The sequence below is a fragment of the Mustela erminea genome, chromosome 12 (genome assembly GCF_009829155.1).
Source record: "Mustela erminea isolate mMusErm1 chromosome 12, mMusErm1.Pri, whole genome shotgun sequence".
Taxonomy (NCBI): domain Eukaryota; kingdom Metazoa; phylum Chordata; class Mammalia; order Carnivora; family Mustelidae; genus Mustela; species Mustela erminea.
The window spans coordinates 12104739-12120591 of record NC_045625.1 but is presented as its reverse complement, the minus strand read 5'-3'; the positions used below and the strand labels follow the sequence as shown (position 1 = coordinate 12120591).

Here is a 15853-nt window from a genome sequence, read left to right as displayed (position 1 = left end):
TGAGAATCACCTAATTGTGTTATTTCACCCACTGACCTTGTCAGAGATCTTGAAAAATTGTGTGTTGACTATCCATGTCTCCTGTATCCTCCCAACTGCCCTTTAAATTAGCAGTTATGTTATAGGACCCATTTCAGTTTTGTCATGTTTAGCTTTTAATTATAACCCACAGTTTCTATCTATTGAAGTAAATGAGATATAAATCAGCTCCTTATTTCCTGTTTCTTGTCTATTATTTTCCAAAACTACAAATACTCAGTAAAGTTTCTAATGTTCAGTTTTGGAAAGTCCAGAAGGCCTACCTTCTTAATGCAGTAGCTAGAATAAAGTGTTTTTGATGGTTTGCTAAAACTTAAATAAACTTACATTTGATTTTGCCTATGACAAGAAATTAATAGGGGAGCCCAGTGGAGTCCATCAAGTTACCTCATTTCTCCATTCTAGGAAGATTTTAATTTTCCACTGTAAGTTGGATTTTTGTGGAGAGAATAGCCACTATCTGCCTGATTAGTTTTAATTTGGGAAAATGAGTGTTGTCTTGTTCCTAAACTGAAAGCTTCCACTTCTAAGAAGGAAAAAGATAAATACATGAATTCATAACTCATGCTCCCCAAAATTATTTACCATGACTACTATAAGCTAGGTAATTTTCTAAGCTCTGTGCATGCAACTTAAAAAAGGAAAAGACCCCCAACTTTATCCCCATGTAGTCATGGAGATGATTAACTTTTTTAAAAGATGATTTATTTAATTTTTTGAGAGAGAGGAGAGAGAAAGAGCGTGTGAGTAGCGTGGAGGGGCAAAGTGAGAGGGAGAGGAACAATCAGACTCCCTGCTGAGTAGGGAGCCCTAGGCAGGGCTCAATCCTAAGACCCTGAAATCAGGATCTGAAGGCAGACATTTAAACTGACTGAGTCACCCAGGTGCCCCACATTCTGGCATTCCTGACCCCACTCCTCACGCTCCTTTTTTTATAGCAGTTTCCTTTCTTTCTTTCTCCTTTCTTTCTTTCTTTCTTTCTTTCTTTCTTTCTTTCTTTCTTTCTTTTTTTGGTTGCTGATGTCACCACTCTGTCTCTAGAGCATATATCAGGGTCTTCCTTTTTTAAGAGCTTTAATGATTTATTTGTTAAGCGATTGAGTGAATGAGTAAATGAAGTCATTCAGCAGTTACCAATTACCTATTGTGTGCTGTGGCTGATCTCTAGTGATACAAGGACAGTGACAATAAACCCTAACATTTATTAAGCTTCCACAATGTGCTCTTTTAACTATCCCTCAGACTCACACAAAAAGTACTATTATTATTTCCACTTTGAAGAACCTGAGTCACAGAGATTTTTGGTAATTTGCTCAGGTATGCCCTATTAGTTAGAAAAAGAGCCCAGAATCTTTTTTTTTTCCCCCTGAATACATAGACTCAATCCCCCTACTCTTGAACGAGGGACAGACCTTATCCTGGACAGACCCTACCCTACAGAACCTCACAGAGCGGTGGGGAGACCTGTACGTTTTAAGAGCCTTTGTGCTCTAATAGAGGCCTCTGTAGGTGCTGTGGAGCCTGCAGAAGCCTGCTGAGATCCCAATACTGCCTGGACCATGTACTACTGTCCAGAGAATCTGAACTCATGAGGCACAGGCCATGGGCAACTGAGGAAGCTTGTGCCTCCCATCTGGAGACCTGCTCTGCCCCAAATATCACTGACATTACGGACACTTTCTCCTGTGACTTCACTTGTATGTATCTCAGCCCCCTGGAACCTATATGTGCTCTTTCCCAAGGGGCCAGGAGGAAGTTGAACAATTAGTCCAAGATGATGGCTTTTCTAGTCAGGAAGTTGGGCCTGTTTCCTCGGGGTTCCTTTGTTTTCTTTTCTTTCTTTCTTTCTTTCATTCTATTTCCTTCTTTTTTTTTTTTAACTTTCTGATGTATAAAAGGAGATCTTCTTGCACACTGTTTTGAGGCTGGTAAACAGATACGAATGTCTGTAAAAGTCCATGGGCCACCAAGGTTTGCTGTTTTTCCTTGGATCCTGGGTCTTTTGGACAGAAAGTAAGGATTCAGGTAACAGTACAAAGCAGAGAGTATCTGAACTCATAGCACTGGCATAGATCAGAAGGGGCCCCGAAATCTCCACAGTTCTCTGTGTGTGTGTTGTATGACTTTATGTGTGTATAACTGACTTTCACAGGAATGTCTTCACCTAGGATATATATAAGTCAGAGAATGCTGGAAATTTACTCTTAGCCACATGAATGCCTATTTTATTTGCATTTATGTTACTTGTATGTAAGACCTTGTATATTGCTTATAATTTGAATATATGTGACTGCTTGTGACTACAACGGGTGGGCTATTGGGTGCTTGATAGTCCTGTGTGTGCAGTTGTTCATACATGTAAGGGTGTATTTTGTTTGTGAATTTTGCATAGATGTGTATGGAGCTGACTCACACCCTGACTGTATTTACCTAGTTTGAGTATAAGCTGGAAAAGGCTATAAATCTCCCTTCGGCAAGTATGTGTCTGTGATAGTGTGTGAGTGCTTTTGTGTACAACACACTCACCCCATAACTTCCTTTACATAGAAGATGTGTAGAATAGCGACTTAAAACCAAGATACAAACATTTATGTGTCTGTGTTTAACATTCTCATATTCTGACTCTTCACTTGCCTGCGGCCAGAACCAACCCAGGAAACCCACTTTGAATAACTGGTAAGGGCCAGTTATTTCCATACAGTAGGATTTCCGTAGAGTAGGTGGGCCCCTGCAAGTGCAATATTTTTGACACTTCTTCAATTTTGGTAACACAGTTCAGAAACTAAATGCTCATTTCTGGTATCAAAAAAATTCACACTCAAATCTTTGTCTTTTTCCCGCTTAATAGTTTTGTGTTCTTGGGTGTGGCCTCTCTGATGCTGTCAAATGGGAATAATGTTCATTGCTGTAAGGTACTGTCTGTAAGCTGCTCAACAAGTACTAGGCACATCATAAACACTTAGTAAATTATAGGCTCATGGGGGCTGAGACACCTGACTCTCTACTTCCTGACTGTTCAGGAGACACAATCTGGTAAGAGGACAGGAAAGTTAGGCCCTCTCCCAAGTCTCTCTCCCAAGTTCCAGGCAGAAGCTTCCCCTCTTCAATACTGAGCATTTCCCATCCACCTCTTTCATGCATTGTGCTGATTAAGCCAAAGCACCTCATCTTATCTTATCTGTTCCCTTCCCTTCCAATTGTAGCTCTGTGGTTTCTTTAGATGCTCTGGGTCTCCTGCAGGAGAGGTTTGAGATCCTGGGTTAAGTCTGACCTGGAAGCTTTCAGTGAGAAGCCAGACCTCGGCAGAAGGGTGAAGTACCTGTCCCCTCCTCATGGCCCCTGAACCAGGCCAGCCAGTGGCACCCAGCAACTTCCTGGTCTGGAACAAGCATTTACTGTCAGACATACAACAATGTGAATGTTAAGTTCCTCTACCAACCATATGGGTATTTTAACATTTGACTGTAGTTTCACTCATGTTTTGTACCAGTTTCAGCCTATCAATACCCAAGTGTTGTGGTTGGACTGGCCCTTGTGGGTTTTGTTTTGCTTGAAAGATGGTTTTTAGCAGCAACCATCAGGAATATTTTGAAAATTGGGCTTTATTATTTACAAGACCTGGAAATCGCACAGCACATGTGAGGCTACACAGTGAGGTCATAGTAGAGAGAAAGAGTGCAGGCCTGGGGTCCTACTTTTATTGTGGCTGAGAGTGGGGTTCTAGAGTTTTGACGGCCTGTGCGTTATTGGTGAATTTAAAGCATAAGAGTGTAACAAACTATAGAAATGATCCCTGAAAGTATGGGAGGTTGAGGTACCAGATGGTGGGTATTATAGAGGGCACAGATTGCATGAAGCACTGGGTGTAGTGAAAAAAATAATGAATACTGTTATGCTGAAAATAAATAAATTTAATTTAAAAAAATTACCCTGAGATATAGGGCTGGAGTCCTGCTGACAGCTAAGGCTGGGGTTTACAAATGTAAATTGACTTCAAAAGATGCATGATGATATCAATGATGATGACAACAACAGCATGATTTTCTAATAAAGCAGATAATTGATTAAGTAAAAAAAAAATTAAATATAAGGCACTTGGGTGGCTCAGTTGGAAACATTTGCCTTCAGCTCAGGTCATGATCCCAGGGTCCTGGGATCAAGACCCGTATCAGGCTCCCTGCTCCACAGAGAGCATGCTTCTTTCTCTTCCTCTGCTGTTCCCCTTGCTTATGTGCTGTCTTTAGCAAATAAATAAATAAAATATTTTTAAAAGAATTAAATACAAAAAAAAAAAAAAGCATAAGAGGGTAAATATGAAGTACAGGGAAGAGAAGAGACAAGCTGTCCAAATGGTCCATTATAGAAATCAAGCAAGATGTTGAAATCAAAGAAACCTCCATGGGGAGAAGTGGCTTAGCTATTTATCTGGTCATGTATTGGCCAAGTACTTATTCAAGGTAGCCTATGCCTCTGAGATGGATGCTTCAACAAAGCTTAAGCCAGGCACTTGTGTTACAACAAACAAAACACAGAAAACAAACAACTGTCAGGGCTTATATTCCAGCCCCTCCAGTAAATTCTCTCTCTAGCAAAAAGATTTTGTGAAAATCTACTCTTAAGAGCAGTCTTTACTATGGAATATCTATGTGACATTGTGCAAGCGATTTCCCTACTCCTGTTAATAAAATGAAAGGGAAAGACCCTCACTGTCTTCTCTCTTTCTTAGACACAAAATAAACACTGATGGACTGAGAGAAATTGAAGAAACATGAAAGTATTTTACAAACTAAAGGGCTGAAGGAATCATTGGCCGCAGTTACCTGAGCAGGACTCCTTCAAATCCTGAAGTAATATTTTTTAAGATCTTGAATCTTTGGTCTAATTAAAGAGAGAAAGGAAGAGTATGGTTATAGGAACAGAGATTCCAATAAATTTTTAAAAAACACATGAGAGAGAATTGTGACTATAGCAGTTACTATGTGATCATGCTGGTTTCTCACTCCTCCTGAGTATGTGTGTGGTAAAGTTATGATAACACCTACCTTGTAGGACTGTGAAAAAATATTTAGTAAGGCAATAGTGCAAAAACATATTTGTCTGACACAGTGTTCTTTAAGTGTCAATTATTTTAAGTGTGAAGATCTAGGAAGATACTAGGAAACGGTGATGGTAAATCACATAACTGTGAAATCTGACAGACACCTCCAGTCCTTCAGTATTTCTCACATCCAGATCCTGGGTCTTGTGTCTCAGGTATCTTCCTGCCCATAAAAACTGAGACCTGAATCAGCTTCAAGCACCAGACACAGTTGGAGAGAGATGGAGAACTAAAGTAAGATTTATTTTTCACAAAAAAATTGAACATGCATTAAGTCAAGTTCCACCAGGGAATTTACCCCCAGTGATAGGATATGAACTCAGGGACCCCTCTGAGGGTATGCGCACTCAGACAAGTTAACACAGGTTTTAGATCAGCTACTTGGTTCTTCGTGTTGACCATCTCATAATGTTATTTCATGAAATCCTTGAATTTGATCCTGGTTTTATTTGGATACTTATCTTGTCATAAGAATAATCTATAAAACTTCATGTGTTTATTTTATATAGGACTGTACTTGGAGGCTAATATGTACAGAATTAGAGTTCTCTTATTAACCTTTATGAATGTGTAATATTGGTATCTTTACATTACAGAAGCATCACATGTGGCCAAGAGAGGTGTAGCTCCATAAGTCATATAGCCAGCAAGTGGTGGAGCTGGGTTCTCAACATGAACCATCTGGCTATAAACCCATACCTTCAGTCTGGCCTCTGTCAGGTGTTCTGTTGAGGATCAGCATCCTGGGGAAAGATGGCCTGTGTGACCTATTTATTTTTGTATCTCCAGCTGGTAGCACAATGCCAGGAACATGGTTGGTTAAAAACAAATTAGAATGATTTTACCCTTGGTGGGCCTGGGTAGCTCTGTCAGTTAAGCATCTGATTGTTGATTTCAGCTCAGGTCATGATCTCAGGGTTGTGGGATGGAGCCCTGTGTCAGATTCCTTTCTTGACATGAAGCCTGCTTGAGATTCTGTCTCCCTCTCTCTCTGCTCCTCTCCTCCCTCCCTCTCTAAAAAAAAAAATAAATAATAATTTTGTTTTCATTTCCACCAAAAGGAATCATTTGGGGCATTGAGGATCAGTCTTGTGCTTTGGCGACACTAGTGTATGACAGAAATCCAGGCAGTTTTTTGTTTTAGTTTTTGGGTTTTTTTTTGTTTTGTTCTCAAGAGAAAATAAGAAACCCCATTGTGGATATTATCAGCTTCCAAAGTCTCTGACATTTCCCTATTCCTTCACCCCCAGTAGACAGAAGAGGGGAATGAGGAGGGAGAACCAGAGCAGCGTGTCCGAGTTCCTCCTCCTGGGCTCCCCATCTGGCCAGAGCAGCAGGGAGTGTTCTTCGTCCTGTTCCTGGGCATGTACCTGACCACGGTGCTGGGGAACCTGCTCATCATCCTGCTCATCAGGCTGGACTCTCGCCTCCACACCCCCATGTACTTCTTCCTCAGCCACTTGGCCTTCACTGATGTCTCCTTCTTATCTGTTACTGTCCCAAAGATGCTGATAAACATGCATACTCAGGATCAATCCATTCCCTATGCAGGGTGTGTAACACAGATGTATTTTTTCATATTTTTTGGCTGCATTGAAAACCTGCTTCTCACAGTGATGGCATATGGCAGGTATGTGGCCATTTGCCATCCTCTACACTATACCACCGTCATGTAAAGCCTGTGAATCTCAACCAGGCTGTGTCCTGGCTATTCTCATGTAGCAGTGCAGTGTCCCACATTGTCCCACAATGTCAGCCTGGCCTGGCTGTCCTTCTGTGCTGGTAACACTCTCCACCATTTTCTCTGTGACCTTGCTGCTCTGCTCAAATTGTCCTGCTCTGACACTTTCATCAGTGAGCTGGTCAACTTCACTGTGGGGGCACTGGGAATCATCATACCACTGGCTGGCATCCTGGTCTCATGTCCCCATCGTGAGGGTTCCCCTTACTAATGGGATCTGTAAAGCCTTGTCCATCTGTGGCTCCCACCTCTCTGTGGTATTTCTATTCTATGGGACAATCATGGTTATGCACATTTTCCCATCATTAAACAACTCCCATGACAAAGACATAATTGCTTCAGTGATGTACACAGTGGTGTACATCATGCTAAACCCCTTCATCTACAGCCTGAGGAACAGGGAAATGAAAGAGGCTCTGGGGAGGCTTTTTAGGAGGGAAATATTTTTCTCCAAGTGACAATCACCTCCCCTTCTCAGTTCTTAGTTCACCAAATGGCACTGCCAGACATTCCTCTTCGGATTACTATGCAGAGGACCATCCTTGTTGCTGGCACCCACTCCACTTTCTTGTTTCCAAGTGACCTGCTTTGACAGCTCTTCCCGCTGACTCTTCCTAAACCCAGTGAGTTCATTTAAACCACCAAGCACAGACACATTGAGTGGTATTTGCTGTAACCATCTGTGTTCTGTAAACCAACTTCTTTTTTAACTTTATTTTATGCCTCTTTAGGTTTCCTTAAGTCTTGGGACTTGGCACATACAGAAGCACCATTATCTCAATTGTCTTCAGAGCACGAAACTCATAAATCTGGAGTGGGAATTATCCTTAACAGTTACAGTTTTGCCTTATATTTGAGACTACACACACACACAAAATTCATGCTTTCCTCTTTAAAGGAAAAGGCATTTTTTTTTAAAGATTTTATTTATTTATTTGACAGACAGAGATCACAAGTAGGCAGAGAGGCAGGCAGAGAGAGAGGAGGAAGCAGGCTCCCTCCTGAGCAGAGAGCCCGATGTGGGACTCGATCCCAGGACCTGAGATCATGACCTGAGCCGAAGGCAGCGGCTTAACCCACTGAGCCACCCAGGCGCCCTAAAGGAAAAGGCATTTGACTTCAAATTTATTTGCTATTTGGATCTGTTAGGCATTTTTATAAGCTGTCTTCTCATTCTTTACCTTTCTCATGCCCGTGTTGAAGAATTTTGGGAACTGTCAAATGTGCTGTGGTTTGGAAATGTCAAGTCTTTCTGTGGACCTCATATGAACTTGTTTCAGATGTTTATGAATCTTAGTGGTGCAGATAATTAGAATACTCTTAAAATAGTTGTATAAAAATTAATGATAATCCATATTTTAGCAATTTTCTCCTTAGTTTTACTCTCAATTCTTAAAACATTTTTTTCTAGAGTTACAAAAACTCAAGTTAGCTACAAAGTTTAAGATAGGGACATGCAAAATTCTGGTTTACTTAATTGAGTAGATGACTGGTTAAATACTTCTCACAGTTTCCCAAAATCTAAATATACTACAAAACTTCTGGCAGGTGATTCTAATGTGCAACCGAGGTTGAGAACACTTGGATTAACTGATTTAGGGCAACAAATGTAGCTGAATCAACTGAAACTAAACAACTATACCGATGCTGGGAATTGTTATAGGTAATCAATATGATATGACCCAGGAAGTATATCCTGCCAAAATTTTCCAACACAGATGAAAGAACCTATTCTCCTTAAAAGCCTTGTAGATAATGAAACATAGACCATCTATAAAGAATCATCCCTTCTGGACACATTGGAATAGAACAGATGTCACCCTGGTCTCCCATCCTTTAGACTGTGACTGGGTGGAAAAAGCTTATTCTTCTGAAGGAAAATGCTCTGAAAAATGAAGATGAAGAAAAGTAGTCTTTCCATGTTAAATTTTGCTGTGAAATAGACTTGTGTGGGAAGTTTTCTCTGGTGTGGTTTATTTCAATTAAGATAATTAGGGAAAGATCTCAATGGAAATATCTCTGTTGTTCAAAGGCACTCTTGCTTCTTTCTTATTTCTTTGCTTTCACTTGCAGTTTTATTGGGATGTAACTAACATACAGTTGGGTTTTTTTAAATTAATTAATTAATTAATTATTAAAAATTTCTTTTCAGCATAACAGTATTCATTGTTTTTGCACCACACCCAGTGCTCCATGCAATACGTGCCTTCCCTAATACCCACCACCTTGTTCCCCCAACCTCCCAGCCCCCACCCCTTTAGACCCTCAGGTTGTTTTTCAGAGTCCATAGTCTCTCATGGTTCACCTCCCCTTCCAATATCCCTCAACTCCCTTCTCCTCTCCATCTCCCCATGTCCTCCATGTTATTTGTTATGCTCCACAAGTAAGTGAAACCATATGATAATTGACTCTCTGCTTGACTTATTTCACTCAGCATAATCTCTTCCAGTTCCGTCCATGTTGCTACAAAAGTTGGGTATTCATCCTTTCTGATGGAGGCATAATACTCCATAGTGTATATGGACCACATCCTCCTTATCCATTCATCCATTGAAGGGCATCAGATACACTGTTTGCAAATATATTCTCTCATTGTATAGGTTGCCTTTTAGTTTTGTTGATTGTTTTCTTCACTGTGAAGAAGCTTTTTATTCTGATATAGTCCCAATAGTTTACCTTTGCTTTTGTTTCCTTTGCCTCAGGATACAGATCTAGTAAGAAGTTGCTAAGGCTGATGTCAAAATTCTGCTCTTCTCTAGAATTTTGATGCCTTCCTGTCTCACAGTTATATCTTTCATTCATTTTTAATTTATTTTTCTGTATGGTGTAAGTAAGTAGTCCAGTTTCATTTTTTTGCATGTTGCTGTCTGGTTTTCCTAGTACCATTTGTGAAGAGACCATCTTCCCCCCCCCCATTGGATATTCTTTCCTGCTTTGTCAAAACCCACATATTTGTGGGTCCACTTTTGGATTTTCTATTCTGTTCTATTGATCTGTGTGTCTATTTCTGTGTTAGTATCATACTGTCTTGATCACAAATCCATTCTACACAAAATATTAGCAAAGTGAATTCAACAATACATGAAATGGATCATAAACCGTGATCAAAGTGGCATTTATTCCAAGGAGACAAGAATGATTCAACCTTCAAAAATCAATCAATGTGACATACCACATTAATAAAATAAAGCATAAAATCATTTGATCATGTCAATAGATGCAGAAAAGGCATTTGACAAGATTCAACATTAATTTTTTTATGATATTATTATTTCTTAATATTTTTTTTAAAAATTTATTTATTTTAAGCATAACAGTATCATTGTTTTTTCACCACACCCAGTGCTCCATGCAATATGTACCCTCTATAATACCCACCACTTGGTACCCCGACCTCCCACCCCCCCGCCACTTCAAACCCCTCAGATTGTTCAACATTAATTTATGATTTAAAAAAATCTCTTTATAAAGCAGGTATAGAAAAAACACACCTCAACATAATAAAGGCCATATATACAAACCCACAGCTAACATCGTACTCAATAGGAAAAAGCTGAAAACTTCCTTTAGGACTAGGAACAAGACAAGTATGCTAACTCTCACCACTTATATAGTATTGGAAGTCCCAACCAGAGCAATTAGGCAAGAAAAAGGCATCCAGACTGCAAGAGAAAAAGTAAAACTGTCACTATTGACAGATAACACAATATATATATACACATATATATATATGTATGTATGTATATATATATATATATATATATATATATATATATATCCCTAATGATGTATTTTATGGTGACTAACATAACACAATTTAAAAAAACAACCCTAAGGACTCTACCCAAAAGCTGTTAGAACCAATAAATTAATTTGGTAAGGGTGCATGATACAAAATAAAAATACAAGAACTATATTGTGTTTCTATACACTAATAGCAAGTTATTGGAAAGAGAAAATTGTTTAAAAACCCATTTATAATTGCATCAAAAAGAATAAAATACCTAGGAATAAATTTAAGCAAAAAGGTGAAAGATCTGTACACTGAAAACTGTAAGACACTGATGTAAGAAATTTAAGAAGACACAAATAAATGGAAAGATATTTTCTGGTCATGGATTGGAAGAATCAATATTGCTAAAATGTCCATGCTTGCCAAAGCAATATGTTTTTTTTTTGTTTTTTAAACATATATATATTTTAAATTTTTAAAAACAGACACAGGTCAATGGAACAGAATAGAAAGTCTGGAAACTAACCCATGTATATATGACCAGTTATTATGATGAAGGAGCCAAGACCAAAAGATGGGAAGGGACAGTCTTTTCAATATACAGTGTTGGGAACACTGGGAAGCTACATGCAAAAGAATGAAACTGGATCACTATCTTATACCATATGCAAAAATTAACTCAAATAAGACTTAGACATAAGACATGAATCCACAAAACTCCTGGCGATAAGCTCTTGGACATTGGTCTTCGTGATAAATTTTTTGGATTTGACACCAAAAGAAAAGGCAATGAAAATAAGAATATACATCAAACTAAAAAACATCTGCACAGCAAAGGAAACCATCAACACAATGAACGGCAACCTACTGAATGGGAAAAATATTTGCAAATCATATGTCTGATAAGGTGTTAATTCCAAAAATATGTGAAGAACTCATACAAATCAATAAAAAAAGATAGATTCCAGCTTGTTTTATGAGTCCAACATAACCTTGGCAAAGGAAAATTACAGATAAACTTGTCTCTTGAACATGAATGCAAATGTCATAACAAAATATTAGAAAAATCTAGCAATACATAAAAAGAGTAATATAACATGATCAAGTGGGATGCATTCTACTTATGTAGGGATGACTAAATATTAGGGAAAAATCAATGTAATTCATCACAATAACACAAAACTATTATGATTATATAATTATCTCAACAAGTGCAAAAATCTGTTCAATATATTCAGCACCTGCTTGTAATAAAACACTCATAAAATGGAACCAAATCTGATAAATAGCATCTACTTAAAAAATCTAAGGAAACCACCACATCATGATAACATGAAATAACTTAAAAGCCTTTCTTCCAAGATTTTTATGAGGTAAGAATTAATATTCTTCACAACCAATACCTTTATATTAGTGTGAGAAAACTGGGGGTGTCAGCATTTAATTCATATTTTAACATGACAATCCTTTACAATGTGCTTTTGGCCTGATTCTCAACCACAGCCACCCTGAGAAAGGTTTCTATTTATGGTGACCTAGATGCCCTCTGATGCTTGTCCTTATTTAAAACCTTAGGTTTTTTGATTGTTTGGTCACACTGTTTGGACAGAAGAATCGGCTATCCCACTCCATAAACACTAAACACTGTGATGATTGTTATTGTCTCAGTGTCTTTCTGCCATGGCACTTGATCTTCTGATGCTTTGCCTTCCATCTCTTTTTTCCATTTCTAGCCACAACCAGTGAGAATTTGAAGATATGGAATGTTATTATATCCCGAAGATTAGCAGTCTTCAATTGTCCCTCTTGTCATGAAAGTGATATAAGGTTTTTCAAAGATATGAGCAACTCCATCCCAGGATTCTATTTTGAGAGTCTGTATTAAGGGCAATGCCTGGTATCAATTATTTTATTACTTAGAGTTCTAGGTGCTTATAGAACTTATAGAGTTCTGAATGTTGAGATGGTGAGAAACAGTTACTAACCACAGTTCTGAACAAAACTATGAAGAAGCAAAAGCACTGTTAGACATGCCATGAGTGTTCTAGCTGTGAGCCAGAGGCCACTAGAATGAGCTAGTCATACAGAGAAGAATGTAGGCAAATCAAGCTCTAACCTGAGGGAGGAGAGAATCATGATCTCAGGTTTCACATGGCTTAACCTAACAAGAAACCAGAATACAGAAGTCTTAGAAACAAAAAAACTTAAGGCTGAAATAATGCTGAGAAAGAGATGAAAGGACTCTAAAGTTTCTTATTTTGAAAAAAAAAAATTATAGAAAATAGCCTTTAAAAACACATCCAAAAAATTCAGAGAAAAGGAAAACGAGATAAGTCATCTTGGTAGCAGTATTACCTAGTTTAACATGAAATGGGAAACCATTCAAAACAACTGAAATAATGTGAAATGCTCAGAAGAATTGTTCTAATCTGCTGCTTCATAAATATATGCTATAGACTGAATGTGTCCTCCAAAATTGATATGTTGAAACCTAGTCACCAATGTGATGGTATTTGGGGATGGAGCCTTTGGGAGGTGATCAGGTCATGATGTTGGTTCCCTCATGAGTGGGATTATAAAAGTGATCCCAGAGAGTACCCTTGCTTCCATCACGTGAGGACACAACCAGAAGATGGTTGTCTCTGAAATAGGGAACAGGTCCAAACTACACACCCAATCTGCCAGCGACCCAAGTGTGACAAATAAATTTCTGTTGTTCATAAGTCACTCAGTCTGTGGTATTCTGTTAGAACAGCCAGGAAAGACCAAGTTAGGCACTCTGTGACTCTCCATCCAGATGCCCCAAGGCATTCATTCACCTGCTGAACGGCATCTTGTTTGCTTCCAAGTTTGGGCAATTATGAATAAAATTACTATACACATCCGTTCAGGGTTTTGTGTGGATATAAGTTTTTGATTCACTTGGGTAAATACCAAGGAGTGTAACTGCTGGACCATACAAGAGTGTATTTTTTAAAAGAAAGAGCCAAACTGTCTTCCTAAATGACCATACTATTTTGCATTCTCACCAGCCATGAATGAGACTTCCTATTGCTCCACAATCTTGCCAGCATTTGGTGTTGCCAGCGTTGGATTCTGGCTTAATGTTTTTCCCCTCTTTTCTGTAGGAAGGGAGCTGATCTACTGATTTCAATGATTATTGAGTCCCTTCTTTGTGTCCGGATCTATGCCAGACAATTGGGCAAAGAGAAAAGTCAACTTTTGGGGGTAGAGTGAATGAGCCTTATCATATCTGGGGGCAGATGTATGTGTTTAAAGATTAATGATTTAGGAAGCTTCTGGACTGAGAGTCTTGAGCGGGACCTAGAAAATTGTGCATTTTGAGAGAAAGAGAATATCCGAGGCAGCCATCTTAGCAATTACAGTGCTGGAAAATTTATAAATGTGAGTTGACATTGAGAATAGTAGGGCAAAATGTGGATTTTGCATTATTAGTCAATTTTCTATAGAATTAATAAATTCTTTGCTGATGTGTGAGGTTTCTTCATCAGATAATGGAAGGTTAATGGAAACATTACCATTCTAATCAACTATTTTTAAAATCATATTTCACCTTCCCTGGACACCCACTTTGACACACTATGTAAATCTGAGCTAGTATACCTGGCTGGTTCAGTCAGAGTGCAGGTGACTCTTAATCTTGGGGTTGTGAGTTTGAGCCCCACTTGGGTTTAGAGATTACTAAAATACATAGATAGATAGATAGATAGATGATAGATAGATAAATCCAAACTGCTCCATGCCCCTTCTTTGCTTTGTTGTACTCCATGACACTTTCTACCAATTACCATGTCATGGATTTTACCATTTTGATTTTTGTTTTGTTGTGCACCAATTTGTTTTGGGTTTTGTTTGCTTCCTGTCCTTAAAATGTAAGCCCTGCTAGATGATGTATTCCTATTTTATTTATTGCTGTGTTCCATAGACTAGATTGTCACCTTTATGAAGTCTTTAATAAATATTTTTTAAAAAGAACAAATGAATGAATGAATGTATTGATTTAATAATCTGATGCTCAAGTGCTCTGAAATTTAAAAAGTTATGGACTCTGAAAAACAATCTGAGGGTTTTGAAGGGGCGGGGGGTGGGAGGTTGGGGGGACCAGGTGGTGGGTATTGGAGAGGGCACGAATTGCATGGGGCACTGGGTGTGGTGCAAAAACAATGAAGCTGGGGGGAAAAAAAAGGCACATACAAAAAAATAGTTATTGGTGACAAACCCTCACATATATTGAACATTTTCATGTATCAACAAGTGATAAGAACTCTAAGCAGATTGCCTCATTTCATCCTCACAACAACCTCATGAGGAAGGTACTATTCCAATCCCACTATTCCCACTTTACACTTACAGACTGAATGTTGTAGAACAGAATTGTTCAGGAGCTCACAAGTAATTGGTAGAGTCCAAACTCGTTTCTAGGATTCTTTGTCAAGATCCCATGGGGTCCATATTTCCATTCCACCTTCTGAGCAAGGCACAGCCATTGCCCAACAGAGCTTCTCCAGGTAGTGGGGGGATCTGTGAGCTTCAGAGGAGGCTTGCATGAGAGCCTTGCTCTGTGATATAGGGACAGACTTCCCCTATCTCTGTTTATACTTAAGAGGCCCAGAATGACTTCAGCCCTCCTGCCAAAGAGAACCACTAGATCAGACAGAAGGGAGCCTACAGTGTCACTGACATCTGAGACATTGTTCCCAGTGCTCCAGGGGCTCAGCCCCTCTGGCCCCTGTGCAGGCTTCTCCCCAGGAGGCCAGCAAGAATTTTTTCAATTAGCTCATGATGACTGTTTGTTTATTGAAGATACTGAGTGTCTTTCCCCCTGTGTTTTCTTTCTGTTCTAAAATAATAACCTTCTGCCCATGGTTCTGTTGCTGGTAAATAGACAGTCTGTAAAGGTCCTCAGGCCTGGGAGGCAATATCTCATCCTTTGGCTCCTGGATCTCTTGGACAGAAAGCAAGGGCTAACCTAATAGCCCAGAAGAGAAGGTATTTGAGCTTAGGGAGAGCTGGCATTAGGACAGAAGGGGCCAGGATTCTGCCCCTGTGTGTGTGTGTGTGTGTGTGTGTGTGTGTGTGTGTGTGTAATATAAGACTAGGTCATGTGTTCTGTATATTTCTATTCCTGTGTGTCACTGACACGCACAGAAAATTTCTACCTGGATGTGCATCAATCAGGCAAGACTAGAAATCTTTGAGCAATGTGTGTGCTTTAGGGATT

General features: G+C 39.1%; 1 pseudogene; it reads left to right on the top strand.

Moving 5' to 3' along the window:
* The first annotated feature begins 6403 nt into the window (after positions 1-6403).
* Positions 6404-7336, top strand: LOC116570907 (annotated as a pseudogene).
* Positions 7337-15853: the final 8517 nt, after the last annotated feature.